Below are 16,815 nucleotides of genomic sequence, written 5' to 3' on the forward strand. Positions count from 1 at the left end.
CCAGAAAGACTGCTCAATTTACATTCTCACAGGTGGTATCGGGTTTTGTTTTTTGTTTGTTTTTTAAATCTTTGCCAAATTGACAAAGTGACAGGGGAGGCTGGAGGGTGTCCGGAGAGTTACCTCATTCTGTTGAAAATTTGCAAGGCCTGGTTTTAGGTCTTTTCTGAATTGCCTGTTTGCTGTAACGTTTTTTTACAGTTGAGCAATCACTTGGAAAAAGAGAAGGTGAACTAACCTATTAACAAAAAAACTGCCCCAGGATGAGGAAGGTGCCTGTATTTAGTTGGTTCCGCGGCCGGAACACAGAGCCAGACTGTACCTGCGGCCGTGCTCTTCAGATGGCAAGGGCATTTTATATACGCCCCCTCCGCCCCCACCTCCCATAGATTCTGGGAACTCGGGTCTCAGTGGACCCGGCAGCCCAGCCTCTGAGGGTGGAGCGTTCTGTCTCGGGGACGCTGGGCTCACTCTGGCCACGAATGCACTGAGGGTAGGAGGCCAATGACATTGGCACTGCAGGCCTCCGAAGCCAAGAGGTGATCCAGCCAGCTGGGCACGGCTGAGTGGCTGGGCGGAGCACGTGATACTCCCAGCCTGCCTCCCCGGCCCTCTGGGTGCCCGAGGCTGAAATCGACATTTGCCTCTGGCAGGAAAATGAGCTTGTCAGTTTCCGCCTCCATCAGACCCTCAACCCTAAGAAGCAGGGGATTTTGGTAACATTTTAACTTTGTATCTCAGGATCTAAAAGCGGAAGGTAAGTTGCTTATCACTCAGAAAAACAAACTCGAGAGGAGTGACCTAGAAAACCACACTGCCACTTTGTTGATTTTAAAAACCTGCTGTTGAAAATAATAGATCGTTGTGAGAGACAAGGGCTGTATTTATCCCCAGATTAGAGATTAACCTTCTAAACAGAAATTTGGTTAATCTGGAGGGAATGGTGGTGTAAGGGCCAGGGTTAAATATAGGATAGGAAAGCTGCAGGAATAAATAGCAAGTAAACTTAACTCCAGCTGCCTGTAAAACAATCTATTTCACATCTCTTTCAGCTGTGTGAGCAAAGAGAATGCTAAAATTGTGATTTTAACTTCAGTGAAAGTAAACTAATCTATTTGAAACTGGAATACAAATAAAAACAATTTCTGCTTTTGTTCTTTTACATTTCAAAGACGTTTATGTGGTTTGGCCAAAGAAAAGTTTATATGTGCATTGCTTAATTTTGAAATATGCTATTTCAAATTTATGAAATGATCAGTTGGAATTTTCTAAATGCTTTCTAGACAGGGCTGTTTCAGTTGTGAATGAGAAATGTTGACATTGTGCATATTTTCTGTGATAGTAAAATGACTCACTTCTTCAGAATGTAATAAAAATTAGAAAATTTGAAATGAGTTATTGCAAATTAACTCTTTCATGTCTGAGACATTAAATGCCTTGCCAGAAGGTTTAAGAAAACAAACACAGACACAACTACAACCATGCTCACGCAATAGTGCATTTTTTGGTGTGTTATGAAGCAGTAGAAAAACAATAGTGCTTTAGTTTAAATCATCAAATATTCAAATAAGTAGTAAACATATGTGGTGGTACCATTATTTTCTTTGGCAAATACAAATTAATATTGGAATGCAGCTATTGGGAGTAAAGCATTATTCATCAGTGCAATTAGTATAATGTTCCATAATGAATTGTTTTGAATTAAAGTATTTGATATAATATTTGATATACGATTGAAACACTGGACATCTGCACAGCATGAATACGCACGCTATATTTTAAGTGTCATTTTGATTTGCACAAAATAGATTTCACCACTGCATTTGTTAAATGCTGGTTTTAAAATAAAACACTACATTATATTTCCTTTCACTATAATCCCCTTATTGCTAGTTCTTTTGAAATCCTATTAGGCGTTGGAGCCTGTAATAATTTGGATTTCTCCTGTGTGCTGTTTGTGTTTTGTAATTCTTTGAGGAAGGCCAGGCGAGCTGCACGCGTCGAGCATAAAGCCCTCCCGAGCGAGGATTTGCGGCCACTAGCCCCGCACCTCCGGGGGCTTCCAGGGTCTTTCCCTCGACCCCGCGCCGACCTCCCGCCTCGCCCCGAAGGCGTCACGTGGCAGCGTGGGGCCCGCCCCGCCGTGACGTCACGGCGCTCGCAGCCGTCGCGCTGAAGAAAGGATGCTCTAGGATGCTGTCCAGGTGGGCGGCCGAGCGGCGCGATGCGGCACTGCAGGTAAGGGGCTCGCGGCGCCCGCATTCCTCCCTGGCGCCCCCGGCCCCGGGTCTGCAGCCTGGCGGCCCCCGGGAACCGAAAGCGGGGCCTCGGGCTGCCGCGGCGGCTGCTGCCCACAGCTGGGGCTGCTGCATGCACCCGGCAGGGGGTGGCCTGATGCGGGCACACGCGTGACTTGGGGCTTGGCGTGCCCACCCCGAGAAAGCGGGCAGAGGCCAGACAGGAAGGCAGGGCGTCTTGCTCAGAAGGGGGAAAAAAAAAATAGTGACCGCCCTTCGTGCATTCTAAAGAGAGAGAGAGGTTTTTAAGAGATACCTATTGACTGTCTTCCCGCTGTCATTGTGCTTCTCAAATGATGACATGTTTACTGATCACAGTGATTGGCCCTCAGTAGTTAGCCTCATTTCTTTCAAAGCAAAAGCGTGCTGGGGAATGGAAACTTCTTGGTTAGCAATTTAAGAACTAGATGTGCAACCTAAATCGGTTTGCATTATTTTGCAAGGTTCCAGCGTTTACAGGGCATACGTCAGAGATGTATTCTTTTTTTTTTTTTTCTTGCAGACGTTTTAAGTAGATTTTAAAATAACAGTATCCAATAAAATAAAATAATTTGCAGCCCCCAAAGATAACATGTTGAGTGTAAGAGACAGCTACATCTCTAAGAACAAAATGATCTTTAGCAGGGGCTGGGGGTGGAAATAACACCAAAACCTAAGAATTCCCCGCGTTCTTTTTAATTCCCTTGCTGAATAATTAGCTTGCTGAATGAAGGGACTTGGTGACTCAGCGGCAGATTGGGGGGGGGGTGTCAGGTGACTTCAGTTCTTGCATGACAGTGGGGGGTATTTTCCAGTTTCCAACCTGCATTTATATTCCTTTCTCAGAGTCAAAAGGAAACCATAGCCAGGACACGTGTGGGCACCCTTAGAAGAGGAGAATGTGGCATTCTTTCCTGTAAAACCTGCCCCCTCTGGCTGCCTTAGAATCAGTAAACCGTACTGGAACTCACATCATGATCAATTTGACCTACTGTCAGCAACTTTTGGGGAACTGGAAAAGCAATGCTATTTTCATCCATAATTGAAGAGGCATTTCTTTCAGGGTCTGGGACACCCTGATGTGTTGTTGCTGTAGTAATTTGGTAATTTATTTTATTGCAGTTTTCTTTCTTTGGTTCAGATTGGTTATGAGAATTAAGGTCTCCACCCTTCTCCCCCAGCCCAAACCTAGACAGAGCAAAGCAGATGGATGATAGAGGTGGATATAACAGAGACTTGGATTCCACTTCTGGCTTTGTGACTGTAACCTTGGGCAAGTCATTTTTCGTCTTTGTGCCTCAGTTTTCTCATCCTCTAAGTAACAAAGGGATTTAGGGCATGGTTTCTCAACCTCAGCCATTGGTATCTGGGACCAGATAATTCTTTGTCGTGGGGGCTGTCCTGTGCATTGTAGGATGTTTATCAGCATCTCTGGCCTCTACCCACTGGATGCTAGTAGCAAATCCCTTCCCCCTACTAGTTGTAACAACCAAAAATGTTGCCGGACATTGCCAAATGTCCCGAGGGCTCCATTGTGCCTGATTGAGAACCACTGATTTAGATGACCTCTAAATGTTTTTATGGCTCCAACATCCTAAAATTCATTTTCCTGTGATTTGTTTGATACCGAGCCCTTGATCACAAATCTGATCCCCTTTCATAGTGTCGTATATGTTGGAAAATACAACGTGAAGGCCTTTTTATGCTGTGGGTTTCCAGAAATAGCTTGCATCGCCAAGGATGGGGGCTGTTTGTATGCTGTGTGTAGCTGAGAGGCTGGCTTGGCAGAAAGGAGAGTGTCGGGGAAAGAGGCAAAAAAAAGCACTGGATGAACGTGTGATGAAGCCTGCTGGGACTTTGTGCTCAGCAGACCTGGAGAATGTCACTATATGTGTTATCTCTGGCCCTGGGATAGACCTGGCGGCTGAGAGTCCATTTCCTTGTCTGTAAGGGTGGAAATAACAGTGTCCACTCGGAGGTGTCGTGAGGATGAAATGAGATGACGTCTGGCACTGAATGTGATGAGTGCAAGGTGGTGGCGGTGGCCCCGCAGCTAGGAGGAGGCAAACACACACTGCCTGCACGACTGAGACAGGGCCACTCCCTCAGGGCAGTGATGGTCGCCTGCTCTAAGCTTCAGTATAGGACTTGCGTCTAAAGATCTGGCTGAGACACTTGGGAGGGTGACTGTGGTTGCATCATGTCACCTCTCTGAGCTGTTGCCAGATCTGTCACATGGGGCCCACTGTGCTTGTTGGTCCTGCTTCCTTGGCTTTTTGGGAGGACCGGATAGATGGAAGAGCGTCTGCAAGCTGGGAAACTCCCGAGAGACATGAAGTGGTCCTGACAGTGGTGTTGCAAGGTGTGGGACATGTTAGGGTGTGTGGGTATGTGGGGGGCTGCTTAGAACAGCTAGAAAACATTTCCTTGCCCCACAGGCCCGGGACCTTGATGTGCTCCTCCCCACATTCCCTGGCCATTGGCACTCTCTCTCCCTCCCTTTCTCTGTTCTTCTCACCCTCTCCCCATTCCTGGCCCCATAAAAATTGGTATCCTGGGAGAGCTTAGGAAAGCCCTCCTGGGAGAGGCTTGGCTTCCAGTGAGAAAGTGCTGGAAGCAGCATGCCATCCCACAACAGGCCTCTCAACCTCCTGTATGCCTTGGCATGGCTTGGCGCTCTCTGTGAGCCATCTGGCCTTGTCTCTTCAACAAGTCAATATTAAGAAAGAATATTTTAAAAAGGGAGGTACAGCATTTTACATCAAACAAGGCTTGAGAGACTGAATAGTCAGATATAACCTGTGGCCCCTGATTGGATCCTGGCCTGAACAAATGTGTAGTAGGCATTTCAGGGACACTTGGAGACATTTTGATGTGACAGGCTATTAGATGATACGAGGAGACTACTGTTGCTTTGATGAGACGTGAGCATCTATGGTGTGGCCGGCAGCCCCTCACGTGGACCCAGCAACCTCCACCCCTTGGCAGCCACAACTTGGCGTAATTCTCTGCCTTTGAGTTGGGCTGGATCTAGTGGTTCGCTTCTAATGGGTGCAGCACAGCAGCCGTGATGAGATGGCGCTTCGGAGATGAGGGGACAAAGGGACTCTGGCTTCTGCCTTGGGTGTGTTTTTTCTTAGATCGTGCTCACGGAACGAGGGAGCTACCATGTCATGAGCAGCCTTAGAGAAAGGCGCCCAGCTAAGCCACTCCTGGGTCTGACACAGGAACAGGAAGATAAGGCACGTTGTTTCCTGCCTCTGTGTTTGGGGTACTTATGCAGCAATAGATAGCTAATACATGTGTTTACGCAGAAGAGTCGTATTTTTTGGAGATGCATGCTGAAGTATGTAGAGATGAAGTGTCATGGTATCAGTAATTTATTTTTTTTCTTTTCTTTTTTTTAAACATGTTTTTGATAGCTCTTTCATCTATGGCTGAATAGAAGACAGATGAGCTCTCATACCTTGTTCTACATTTAATCTGTTGCGATATCACGTGTCCTGTAGCCCGTGGAAAATTCCACTGTACGCTCATGAGAGAAAGTTCACTTTTAAATGGTTCAGTTCAATGAAGAGAGGGAAAAGGGTGAAGCAGATATGGCCGAATGTGGACAATTGAATCTGATTGCTGGTGCTTGCTGGATTCTTCTGTGTAACGTCCTGTGTGGTTGAAAATGTTTATAACAAAAAGTTTTTTGAAAAGAAAAGAAATGTAGACTCTTGGGCATCGGGGGTTCTGATTGGGTGGGTCTGGGGGTGAGGCCCAGGGGAGTATTTTAACCTGGGCTTCTGGCCTTCCCCGCTGCCTGCGAGGCCTGCCAAACCTACCAGGCCAAGGGGGCTTAATGGCTATGGCTCATCTGTCCTCCCACACTGGTAGGGGCAGCTGTGTGGGGACAGGACAGTTCTCCCACCTCCTCAGCAAACTCTGGCTTGTTGGCCGTGGGGAGGGTCTTGTTATCAAACTTGGCTTAACCACATCTTCAGTGGGTGGCTGGAGAGAGACTTTCTCTTCTGTGTGCAGGTGTGGGTTTTCTTTTTTTTTTTCTTTTTCTTTTTGAGACAGTCTGACTCTGTTGCCTAGGCTAGAGTGAGTGCCGTGGCATCAGCCTAGCTCACAGCAACCTCAGACTCCTGGGCTCAAGCGATCCTTCTGCCTCAGCCTCCTGAGTAGGCATGCGCCACCATGCCCGGCTAATTTTTTCTATTTTTAGTTGTTTGGCAAATTTATTTCTATTTTTAGTAGAGATGGGGTCTCACTCTTGCTCAGGCTGGTCTCAAACTCCTGAGCTCAAGCAATCCTCCAGCCTCTGCCTCCAGAGTGCTAGGATTACAAGTATGAGCCACTGTGCCTGGCCTTGTGGGTTTTCTTTATAGGCTGTGATAAATATTTTTTTAATGACTTGTACTTTTTTTTTCATTGAAATAGGAATACATGCACATAGTGAAAATTTCAAGTTTATACAAAGACCCAGGAATGGGTCTCCTCATCCTGGTCTTCTAATCCCCCTTCCAAAGGCACCTACTGATACCTTTATTATATATTCTTTCAGAAATTATCTGTGCAAATGTACCCTCATCTATATAATTATATATATTAATTTCTTCTTTTTTGCCTTTATAGGGATATAATTTACACAGAATGAAATGCATGGGTCTTAATTTGATTGGTGACAAATCAAGATAGAGAGCATTACCAGTACTTGCAGAGGGTCTCATCTTGCTCTACTTTAGCCAAACTCTCTGGCAAGAAGTAGCCCCCATTCTGAGATCTGTCAGCACAGTTTTTGCGTGTTCTTAAACTCCGTACACATGGAATCACACAATGTGTGCAGTTTTATATCTGGCTTCTTTCGCTCAGCATGATTTTGAGATTCATCCATGTTGCTCATGTAGCAGTAACTCATTCCATTTTCTCACAAATAGCACTTTTAGAGATAAACTGGGAGCACTCAGTATACCCTCTTTCTCTTAATACAAATGTTTGGAGACCATTTTGCACACAGCATGTGCCATTGTGGGGACAGGACAGTCAGTTATTTAACCAGTCTCCTATTGATGATGGACATGAGGACTAGCCAATCTTTTGTCATCAGTGATGATGGCATTATAAGAAGGGAAAAACTCTAGAATTTATATGTTGGAAGTGAGCTTCAAAGTCAACGCCACCTTTATATTTTACATAGAGGAAGAGATGTCCAGAGAAGTCAAGTGACTTCTCGGTCATGTGACCCATAGAGACAGAGCTGCAGGACAACCGAGGTCTCTTGATGGCCTGTACAGAATCTTCTTTCTTCCACCCTAGGTTCTGGGAGGGCAGGAGCTGTGTTTGCCTCATTCACTACTGTAAACACAGCACATAGCACATAGTAGGTACTCATTAGATATTTGTTGAATGAAAACAGTGAAACAGTAGTATCTTGAGAAAAGATCGTCAATATTGTGAGAACTGCAAAGGCATTTCTGTAAGACATGAGCCTCAATATTCATTCACTTATTCACTCTTCATTATTTCTTCATTCAGCAAATGTTCCTGGGGTCCCTGCTATGTGTCTAGGCTGGGGTTTCTCAACCTTGACACTACGGATGTTCGAGGCTGGGTGATTCTTTGTTACGGGGGCTGTTCTGGGCACTGTAGGGTGCTGAGCAGCATCCCTGGCCTCTGCCCAGTAGATGCCAGGAGCAGCCCCTTTCCCTCCCCTAGTTGTGACAACCAGAACTGTCTCCAGACATTGCCAAATGCCCCCTGGCAGATAAGATTGCCCCCACTTGAGACCTACCAGTCCAGGCAGTGTGATACATGGCGGAACCAAATGGACAAGGTTCATGCCCTCATGGAACTGTCATTTGTGTTGAGGAAAGAAGAAATAACTGTTTAATGGGTTGTGCTATTAAGTGAAATATAGTAGGAGGCAACGATAGACTGAGAATGCCAGTTAGATAGGGAAGTCGAGGAGGCCTCCAAGCGGCTGGCACTGGAGCAGGTGCCCGAATGAAGCGAGAGAGCAGTGTGTGAACAGGAGGGGAGTGTGCGGCCAGGCCTGAGGGAACAGCTGGTGCAAAGGCCCTGAGGCAGAGCAGGGCCGGTGCATTTGAGAACAGCAGGGGAGGTCAGTGTGTTCAAAGAGCAGCCCAGAGGACGCATGGTGGGAAAGGTGCTCAGAGGGAAGTGAGGGGAAGGCCATCTGGGAACTTGGCAGTCATGGGGATGCCCCCAATTGTTCTTAGTGTGATGGAAAGCCACTGGTGCTCTTGTGTTGGAAAGTGACATGTTAGGACTGCCTGTCCTCTGAGGAGAGTTCTGGAAGGCTGGGTTCAGGCCTGTGTGACCCATGCCAGGGATGAGGCTGCAGGGTGGGTGCCTTCCTTTGAGGATGGTGTCCCCCTCATCCTATCAGTGGCAGTTGGTGACAGCCACCCCCGTGTCTCATTTTGTGCCCTTCCTGGGAAAGCTACTTCCTTGCACTGGGCACTGTGGCCTGTGGCTCATCTCTGTGGCTGCCACTGCTGCCCATACATGGGCTTGCCTAGCAGCTTCACGAGGCTTCTCGATGGCCTGACCGTGTTTTCCTACCTCCTGGTTCTTTGTTTCCCTTTTGGTTTCTTTGGCTAAACACGAGAGTTATTTTTTCCCCTCCGCCGTAGCCCTTGGAGGCGTTGCTTGCGTTAAAAGGGCTTTGTGGTTAGCAGATAGGAGCGCCAACCACCGCAATGACAGACGGGCTATTTTTCCTCCCAGCTGAGTCATGCCTTGTGGCGGCACCCCTTTCCCCCAGACATGCGCACTGACTGAAACGTCAGCCCTCACCTGGCCATGGCGCCTTGTTCTCTTTGCCGCCGCCAGTCTAAGGACACCAGGGGAACACATCAAAGCTGGCCATGATGCCTTCCTGCGTTTCACCTTCACGAAGTTGCTTGTCATGGGTGTCTGCTTAAATTGTTTTTATCCATGGGGGAGTGTACCTCAGGCAAGCAGAAAACATGAATAGGTTGTTGTGGAGAAAAACCTGTCAGCAAATGGTCAAGGGAAGGCCAGTCTGAGGAGGTCCCAGGAGACTGAGGGACACAGGGTGGTGTTTCCCAGCAGCACTGTCTTTACAGCTCCTAGGAGTTGAATTATGTCCCCCCAAATTCATATATTGAAGTCCTAACCCCCAGTGCTTCAGAAGGAGATAAGGTCTTTACAGAGGTAGTCAAGCTGAAATGGGGTCATTAGGGTGGGCCCGAATCCAATGTGACTCGTGTCCTTAGAAGAAGAGGAAATTGAAACACAGGCAGACACAGGGGAGACCACATGAGGAGATGTAGGGAGAAGAGAAGAAAGGCCTGGAAAAGATCCTTTCCTCAGAGCCCTCAGAAGGGACCAACTCTGCCGACACCTTGATCTCAGACTTCTGGCCTCCAAAGCTATGAGACGACACATTTCTGTTACCTGAGCCACCCAGTCTGTGGCATTTGTGATGACAGCCCTAGCAAACTCACACAGCAGCGTTTTTAGTGGGTGTGTGAGCCTTCCCTGCCCGGGAGCCTTTAGTGAAGTTAGCTCTCTGGCACAGTTTAGGAGAAGCGTGGTGGCCACCAACACCCTCTCAATGGAAGGCAGTAGCTCTCGGGTCGTGAGATGACAGAGGCCTGCCTGGCTGGTGTGGAGGGAGGACCTCGGGCCTGGGTTTGATCCAGCTCCCCGCTCACTGTCTGTGTGACGTAACCTCTCCTCTGCCTCAGTTTGCTCATCTGTAACATGGGCCTGCAGGTGACAGTACTTCATTCCTAGAGTGACAGGAGCCCTACCGACTTAATATGTGTGAAGTGCTTAGAATGGTGCCTGGCACAGCCCTGTCCAAGCTTGTTGTTGCTGTTATTATGGGAAGGAGGCTCTGGGGAAATTCTAAATCCTCGCCCTTGGCAGCAGCACCACTGCGCCCTCCTGGCCCCACTCTCCGCCCCCGGGGTGGGGGTGTGAGAACACGGAGTCCATTGCATCACCCACGGCACATGTGGTTGGCCTCATCCTGTTTCCTACTGGCTGGGTTTCTAAATGGGAGGGATAGCTGTGTGGCCCCGGGGCGGTAGGAACCTGCCATGGTCATGCCCCAGCTGGCCAGACTGGAGGAAGGAGGGTGCTGGAGCCAGGGAGGAAGTGGGAGGAGGAAGTGTCTCTGCCTGCTCGAGGGGAAATTTTGGAACAAGCAGTTTCTTTCTGCATGTACTTTTGCTCTGAGCTTCCCTTTCTTTGAAACTCCCTAGTCCCGTGGCCCTCGGCCCTTGCTGGTTGGCCACCAGTGGGCTCCTGTATTGTCAATGCCTCCCCACTGTCTCCCCTCTGGGGAGCCCAGCCTGCTGTTTGGAGGATTAGCTGGAAGGGGCGAATGAATCACGGCCCTCTCGCCATCCTGAAGCTGTCTGCGTTTTTAAAAGCAAGACTCTCTGATCTCAAATGAATTTGAAATTGCTGGGGTTTCAAGCAGGGAGGAAAATGGAGGTGAAAGCTTTGACTGGTGTTGAGCTGGTCTCCGAGATGGGCCCCCACGGTCCTGCCTCCAGCTGTTTGTGCCTAGGCACGGTCCCTTCCCACATTGAACCACTCAGGGCTGACCTGTGTCACCAGTAGGACACTGTGGAAGTGATGGTGGGTGGCTTCTGAGGCTAGATCATTAGAGACTCTCCTGCTTCTGCTCTGCTCCCTCGGGTCACGCCCTCTGGGGGAAGCCAACTGCCACATCAGGAGGACACTCAAGCAGTCGTGTAGGGCTGCCCAGATGGTATAGAACCAAGGACTCCTGCCAACAGCCAGCACCACCTTGCTAGCCATGTGAGGAGCCACCTTAGCAGTGCATCGTGTGGGCCCTGCCAGCTCTCAGATGACTGCGGCCCTGGCTGACATCTTCACTATAACCTGCTGGGAGACCTTGAGTCATACACGCCCAACCAAGCTGTTTCCAAATTCCTGACCGACAGAAACTGTGTAAGATAATAAATGTTTATCGGTGTAAGTAGCTAAGTTCTGGGGTAATTTCTTATGCTGAGTTAGATAACTAATACAACTGTAAGCATCCATGGTGTTCTGAGCGGGGAGGTGCCAGCTCCCCAGGCTGTGGCCATGGCTGCCTGCCCCTCTGAAGCTCCGCTTTTATCTGATTATTCCATATTTGTTCATGGTGTTCTCTCTCTCTCTCTATCTCTCTCTGTCTCTCTCTCTCTCTCTCTGTCTCTCTCTCTCTCTCATTGGGGAGGAGAGGACCTCCATGCAAAGTTTAGGTATATTGATTATAAGTTAGGGCATATTGAGAATGAGTTTGGGTACATTGATTTTTAAGTAAATGGGTAACTGTCTATATTTCACAAAAATATGTATCCACACATATATCTTCATAGCCTGGAGACTTTAGTAAAATGTCCCCCAAATGCCAATGGCATCCATCTGGCCATTGCTTCAAGCCCCCAGCATTTGCAAGTGTGGGGTGACATTTTCTCTCTGAGCAGCTCCCTTTTCTTCCAGCACCAGGGAAACATGCCCCAGCCTGTGACACTGCGTGGGGGTGCCAGCCCCAGTGCCTTTGCTTTGTCAGAGGGTACAGACTTCTGACCTGAATTATTTCAGTGGGAGGTCATTTTTATAAGAGGAGGTGCAATGTATATTTTAAGAAAGAAGGTATTTCACAAACACTTCAAAGAAGTCTTGCAAGAGGCCAACGAAAAACCCAACTTTTGTAAAGTGAGTCAGTGTGATTTAATTCTAGCTGATGGCTTTGTGGATTACCTTCAGTAAATTTGTAATTGACATATATGTGCAGAAAGTGCATACAGTGTAAGTGTGCAGCTTGATGAATTTTCACAAGGTACACACCTCTGGGTAACCAGTGCCCAGGCCCAGAAACGGGACATGACCAGCTCCCAGCCACCCTCATGTTCCTTTCCAAAGGTAACTCCTGTTCTGAATAGCTCCATAGATTCCTTTTGCTTGTTTGAAACTTATCGTAATGGGACCATGGATTCCTTTGTGGCTTCTGTCTTTGTGTTCTTGTTTCAGTTGACATTAGGTTTGTGAGCTGGATGGAGTGGTACTTCATTCATTTTCATAGTTGTTTATAGTCTAATAACTTTCTCTGGACGTGTCTTTTTCTCACTGCTTTTAAGATATCCTATTTTTCACTAGTTTCTAAAAATAATTTGATTATGGTATGCCTTGGTGTCATTTTCCTCATTTTTTTGTGCTTGGGGTTCATTGAGCTTCTTGTGTCTGTGGGATTAAAGTCTAATAGTTTAAATCTTTGTGTAGAAGAGGAGTTCCTATAGTGAATGTTCTGGTCAGAATATCAAAATGTATTTTAGAGAAACTTCTTGAGAGAGTTTAAAGGGATTGTTAAGCCAGCTTCCCTCTTGAGCTTTCACCTCCTAAGGTCACTTGGTTAAGAATGGTGAAGAAGGGTTTGTCTTGCAGGGCTGCTGAAGGAACTGCCAGATTGTGGTGCTCTTAGCCGCTGTTGTGGATTCAAAGTCCGCTCCCTGGGGCCCCGGCGACTCTGTGTCCAGTGCCTGTGGTTGGTTATCAGCCAGCTAGATGCTCACCTGCTGCACTTAAGAGGATACCTGTCTCTGTTTGTCAGCCTAACTTTTTTTTACAGATAAAAAGTAGTAAGAGAAAAATCAAGATGAATTCAGAAGTTAAAAAACAGTAGGGAAAAGTAAGTATGCCCTTCACACATGCATTGCCACAAATTATAAAACTGATGGATGATGGTGCATGTTTCAAAATCACTCACATTTTACATGTCCAGTGACATCAGTTTGGTTTCCTAGTCTTTTGTGCTTTGTATATGTGCAGATAAAACATCTTTCTTATATCGATTCTTGAGTGCATCTATGCAGTGACATCCAAAGCATTTAGCTGACTGCTTGGTAGAGTTTTGTCCCTAGAGATAGCTATAGTATTAATAACACTCTTTGTAGAATAGAGGTGGGTATATGTGGCTGGCTAAGCTTTTTTGGTAGCAGGGTTCAGCAAACACTTCCTTTTATGCAGGTGCAGACAGTAAATAGACATGAGTCACACAGGCCTCTGCCCTCAAGGAGCTCCCAGTCAAGTGTGGGAGGAAGCAAGTTTGTAAATAATTATTCCAACAAAATGCAGTTTATAAGTAAGGTTGACATTACAAAATATTAGTGATTAAAACACAATGGACAGGATGCAGGTAATGAAATAGAGTGCAAACTAGGAAGGGAACAAAAGGTCACACTAGACAATGGCTCTCAAAGTGCAGCCCCCAGCAGCAGCAGCAGCTTCCCTGGGAGCTTGGTAGAAATGCAGAGGTCCTGGCTCCACCCCAGACATGCTGAATTTGAAACTCAGAGGGTGGAGCCTGGTGATCTGTGTTCCACCAGCTCTCCTGGTAATGCTGAGAACCACTGGTCCAGGCGATGAGCAGACACCAGCCAGTGTTCTGTTGGGAGCCTATGACAGGCCGTTTTGGTGCTCAGGTGGTTTCGCAGTTGCCGGAAGCCTCTACACAGCTTGCTTCCTTTTGCTGGGGGACTGATCATCCATTGCAGTCATTAAACGACAATATCAGGGAGTTTTTCTGAATTCTTACGTGGGGGGAAATTTTTACTTTGCCCATTAGGACAATTTAACCATTTTTTTTTCTTTTATGGATTGTGCTTTTGGTATCATTCCTAGTAACTCTTTCTCTAGCCCTATGTCACAAAGATTTTGCCCATTTCTGTGAAGCCATAAAGATCACTCACATGGGTTTTACACAGGTGAAGGCATCCCTGGTTGATGAAATATAAAATGCCACGAGATACTGCCTTTGTTTGGGTTCTCTCGGGAGTGGAACCTGAGACGAGGTTTCCAGTGCACGCAGGGAGTTTAGCTGGGAGGTGTAGGGACTCCTGGGAGTGGGTGGAGAAGTGCCACCAGGAAAGCAAGGCAGTCATTAAAGGCTGGGCTATTAATGCAGCTCACATAGTGGGCAACTGGAGCTTAACGCCACACTTTGGAAGCTCTAGGAAATGGACTTGCTGTGTCACGGGCCCCCAAGATCACCTCTGGGTCCAGTGATTCCCTAGGAGCGCTCACAGGGCTCAGCACATGCTGTGTTCATGGCTGTGATTATCACAGCGGAAGGATCTAGAGCCATTCAGCAAGGTGAAAAGGCACCAGGTGAAGTCTGAAGGAAACCAGGCACGTGCTTCCAAGAGTGCTTTCCAAGTGGAGTCACACAGAATGTGCTTAATTCCTCCCACAGTGACCGAGACAAAACATGTGAAATGTCCAGCAGGGCAGCTCTTAGAGACTTAGCACCCAGGGTTTTTATTAGGGGCTGGTCACTTAGGCACCTTCTGCCGAGCACACATCAAAATTCCAGAGTCTCAGAAGGAAAGTGGTTATTCAGCTCAAATCACATTATTTGGATGAACAGTTTAGGCACAGTGTACCATTGTTATCGATTCCAGGAATGGTGGGAACTTCCCCTCCTGAAATCGAGGTTCCCAGATGCAAGCAGGCCTTTCTAAGGAGAGCAGTCTCAGGCCTGCTATGTCAAGTGTTTTCTGCATAGATACCAAAGCACATGCCTTGGAATTATCCCATCCAAGGGACAAGGGAGTGGGGGTATGTATACACTAGGTCTTGAGTGTCATCAGTTAATACCTATTCCCAGTAATGCACTTGAGGCAAGCCATGTGAGTAGAGCCACCTTCTGTGGGTCCTATATCAATGACCTCAGGCACAGAGATACGGTTGGACATTAGCTGGAGCTTACCAGAAGGTTTTAAATGATATGAGTGGGGCACTGGCAGCATAGGACACAGTAGGTATTCCAGGAATTGGGTGGGGACAACAAAGCCATGTGTACAGGGCAGTTTTCATGTGCCTGTGGTCGTGAGGCAGTATTACAACTGTGGGTGAAGGAACCAAGGTCGGGGTGTCCCTCTAACTTCCTTGGGGTGTGGCAGGAATGCCTGGTATAGGACATTGCTGGGCCTGGAGGGGCCGAGACAGCCACAGATAGATACCTCCTTCTGGTGTCTGCCATCAGAGGAATGGTAAAGTATATGTGTGCATGTTATGTGTGTGTGAGCATTTCTGGGGCAGAAAATCCTGGTACATTTTTTATATTTTAAATTTCCACTTTGAATCTTTCAATTCTGAGCAGCATGAATAGGCAGATAAAAAAAAAATGTTTGCTCTAGCCTCAAACAGTCATGGCAAAAATTTTTTTTTTCCTCTGTCCACATGAGCAAATTAAGAGAACAGTGCTCTGTTGTATAATTTGAAGATAGTTGTTAATTTGCATTGGATTGTCTTCCTCGGGTGTGGCACGTCATGTGCACAGGGACGCGGGTCTGAGGAAAGGCAGTGGATGTCCCCCTGGATTTAAGCTCCTGTTACCCGCCTGCCAGAGAACTGAGTGGAGAGCTGGGAGCAGGGGCCCCGCTGGCCTGGCCGTCCTGGAGGAGGGGCTGGGGGGAAGGGTCGAGCCTGGAGCAGGAAGGAGTGAAATTAGACTGCGATGACATGGCAATGCAGCCCTTGCACCAAGGTGACATTCTTCAAAGGCAACTAACTGCAAGGCTGCTCTCTTCCCCTTAAGGCTGGCTGCCTTTTCCCGCTTCCTCTGTCGGTGTCTCCAATGCCCTGCTAACTGCCAGCTGCAGACCAGTCTTCCCAGAGCCTCCTGGAAATGCAGAGTCTCAGGCCCCACTGCTGCCCTCCAGGATCAGGATCTGTGGCTTAATGAGATCCGGCTTAATGAGATCCGCTAGAGATTCATGGCTTGCCCAGGGCAGACTCAGCTTCTCACCCGAGGCTGCACATTGACAGCACCTGGGGAATTTTAAAAGTTGCTGCTTGTTCTTTTCGCTTAAGGTTGCTTTGGCTACACCGGGTCTTTTCTGGTTCCATATGAGGTATAGAATTATTTTTTCTAGATCTTTGAAAAATGACGTTGGTACTTTAATGGGGATTGCATTGAATCTGTAATCACTTTGGGTAGTACAGACATTTTAACAATGTTGATTCTGCCAATCCGGGAGCATGATAATGTTTTTCCATTTGTTTATATCCTCTGCGATTTCCTTCCTCAATGTTTTATAGTTCTCCCTGTAGAGGTCTTTCACCTCCTTGGTTAAATATATTCCTAGGTATTTTATTTTCTATGTTGTTATTGTGAAAGCTACAGAATGGGAGAAAATATTTGCATGCTATATATCCGATAAAGGGCTGATACCTTGAATCTACAAATAAGCAAATCAGCAAAATAAATAAATAAATAAATTCAACCACCCCATTAAAAAGTGGGCAAAAGACATAAACAGAACCTTTTCAAATGAAGATAGACCAATGGCCAACAAACATATGAAAAAATGCTCAACGTCTCTAATCATCAGGGAAATGCAAATCAAAACCACAATGAGCTATCACTTAACTCCAGTGAGAATGGCTTTTATCAGAAAGTTCCGAAACAACAGATGCTGGTGTGGATGCGGAGAGATAGGAACACTCCTACACTGCTGGTGGGACTGCAAACTAGTGC

General features: G+C 47.1%; 1 protein-coding gene across 5 annotated transcripts in view; it reads left to right on the forward strand.

The window, feature by feature from the left end:
• Positions 1-366: 366 nt before the first annotated feature.
• Positions 367-16,815, forward strand: part of CLCN4 (chloride voltage-gated channel 4) — a 79,355-nt gene continuing 62,906 nt past the window's right edge. Inside the window, exons 1-2 of one of the 5 annotated variants that reach the window (XM_012784850.3) lie at positions 368-757; positions 1,978-2,238. The gene's annotated coding sequence lies outside the window, so the exon portion shown is untranslated. Of the gene's footprint in view, positions 758-1,977; positions 2,239-6,512; positions 11,244-13,631; positions 15,326-16,815 lie in introns of those variants that run through there. The other 4 variants (XM_012784849.3, XM_075999158.1, XM_012784851.3 and 1 more) reach the window with 4 other exon arrangements.

This window comes from Microcebus murinus, chromosome X, assembly GCF_040939455.1.
Source record: "Microcebus murinus isolate Inina chromosome X, M.murinus_Inina_mat1.0, whole genome shotgun sequence".
Lineage (NCBI taxonomy): Eukaryota > Metazoa > Chordata > Mammalia > Primates > Cheirogaleidae > Microcebus > Microcebus murinus.